The sequence below is a fragment of the Nicotiana attenuata genome, chromosome 8 (assembly GCF_001879085.1).
Source record: "Nicotiana attenuata strain UT chromosome 8, NIATTr2, whole genome shotgun sequence".
NCBI classification, from domain to species: Eukaryota; Viridiplantae; Streptophyta; class Magnoliopsida; order Solanales; family Solanaceae; genus Nicotiana; species Nicotiana attenuata.
Genome location: NC_031996.1, coordinates 18,502,852 through 18,505,493, shown reverse-complemented (window position 1 = coordinate 18,505,493; position 2,642 = coordinate 18,502,852).

Sequence of the window (2,642 nt, the reverse complement as noted above, 5' to 3'; positions counted from 1 at the left end):
TGAAGTGTGCTGCAGGGATTAGTGTTAGTTGGGAAATCACAGCTGAGGTTGTGTCATCGTGGTCATAAATGCAGACCACACTATTTTTAGTGCGGCCGCAAAAAAAGAAATGTTGACTGCAGAAGACTTTGTGCTGTCGCATATTTCATCTACGGACCACTTGCAAGAATAAATCTCAGGTACTAAAGGGAAGGTCTTATGAACTTTTCTCCAAATAGTGCAGAGTAAGTTTGTGGACCATCTCGAATTATGCGGTCGGAAAAGCACACTACGTTAGAAGTGGCTAAAGTAAAGTGCCAGAACTGCAGCCGCACTTGAAAAAAAGTGCGGACCTGTGACGACCCAAAGGGGTCATCACTTGTTTTCTTACCCATCCTGTACTTCCGAGGCCTTGAAAACCTCATCCAGGGTTGCCTCGATTTACGTGCGGAGTTCGGACGCGTAACCGGAAAGCTTAAATATGAATTCTGTGAGAAAAAATGCTAAATTTCGATATTAAATTGACTAAGTTTGACTTCGGTCAACATTTTGGGTAAACGGACCCGGACCCGTAATTTGACGATCCCGGAGGGTCCGTAGGAAAATATGGGACTTGGGCGTATGTCCGGAATCGCATTCCGAAGTCCCAAGTCCGAGAAATGAATTTTTGTGTGAAAATTGTTTTCTGGAAATAATTATTGAAATTGGAAACGAAATTTGATTTGAAGACTATGGTATCGGGCCCGTATTTTGATTCTGGCGCCCGGTACAAGTCTTATATATGATTTAAGCACTTTCTATAAAGTTTGGTTGAAAACGGACGTCGTTTGACATGTTTCGGACTTAAAATGGAAATTTGATGTTCTATGAAAAATCTAGAAGAAATCATGAGCTTTGAGGATTGATTCGATGTATATGATGTTATTTTGGCGATTTGATCGCACGGATAAGTCCGTAGGATGTTTTTGGGGTTGTGTATGTGTTCGATTTGGAGCCCCGAGGGCTCGGGTGAGTTTCGAGTAGGTTCCGGGATGCCTTAGGATTAAAATACCAGATGTTGCAGGTTCAGGAACAATGTTGCAGACTCTGAACCCTCCAGCGCGGCCGCGGTCGCCTTCGTGCGGTCCGCGGTGGGTGCTGTAAGACCGCGGTCGCCTTTGTGCGGTCCGTGGTGGGTGCTGCGTGGCCGCAATCGTCCTTGCGCGGTCCGCGCAGGGAACTTCAGAGATCCGCAAGTCCTCAGGTATATCAGCGCGGTCGCGGTCCGCGCTGGGGACTTCAGAGGGTATAAATACACGGGATTTTCAGTTATTTCTCACTTTTCAAAGACCCAAAACATAAGAGGCGATTTTCACTCCTTAACATCTTTTAACATAATTTCAACTTCAAATCAAAGATTTTAATGGGAAAATTTGGGTATGTTGGGTAGAACCTAGGTTTTGCTAAAATTGGGGATTTGGACCTCAATTTGAGGTCCGATTTCGAAACAAATTACATATTTGGGTTCGTGAGGGAATGGGTAACCGAGTTTTGGTTCGAACCTCGGGTTTTGACCATGTTGGCCTGAGGGCGTTTTGGTCACCTTACCTAAATTTGCGTCTTAGCTTTAATTTAAATAGTAGAATCAGCTGGTTGAGATGTTATTTACGAGATGAAATTGAAATGGATAGATTTGGGCCATTTGGAGTCGGATACTCGTGGCAAAGGTTTGATTTCGAGTTGATTTTGGAGCCGGTTGAGGTAAGTGGCTTGTCTAACCTTGTGTGGGGGACTTCTTCTCCTTAGGACATGTTATTTGGTATTTGAATGCCTCGTACGTGAGGTGACGAGCGCGTACTTGAGCTAATTGTTGGAAATCCGTTTTTACTTGAAGTACTTAAATTGAGTTTCCTTGCCTATCTGTTTATTTTTAAATTGCAAGTTATTCCTATGCTAGTTTAGAGAAGCATGATTATTTGACTTACTTGTCTAAGTGTTTAAACTGTCTTGTTTGTACTCCGTGCAGCATATTAGGCTAGGATTTCTCTATTTCTTGTCCTGAGTTTAGTATTTATCCTAATGTTTGGACTGTTATTGTGTGGTTTTAAATTGGGACTACGGGATGGCACCACGGGAGATCCCCCCTGCACTTGATACGTTTCGGACTGAGGGTGTGGGATACCAAGAGATCTCCGGCACATGTGAATTTAAGCTTTGAGGATACCAAGAGATCCCTCGTGTATATGATGAGGATACCAAGAGATCCTCGGGATACCAAGGGATCCCTCGTGTATATGATGAGGATACCAAGAGATCCCTCGTGCATGTGATGAGGATACCAAGAGATCCTCGGGATACCAAGAGATCCCTGGTTGTTGTTCCTGTCGTGAGTAGTATTTACCGGTATTGTCCTGTTTCTGCATTGTATTACGGTTCCCGTATTTATCCTGTTTAGATTCTTGCTGTAGACTTTATTTACACTGTTTTTTTCCTCATCTTGCCATTTATTATGTTATATCTCAGTAGGGCCCTGATCTTCCTCGTCACTACCCAACCGAGGTTAGGCTTGGCACTTACTGAGTACCGCTGTGGTGTACTCATGCCTCTTCTGCGCATGTTTTTCATGTGCAGACCCAGGTACTTCTTCTCAGGCGCACCATCCTTGAGGCAGGGGAGACGCGTAC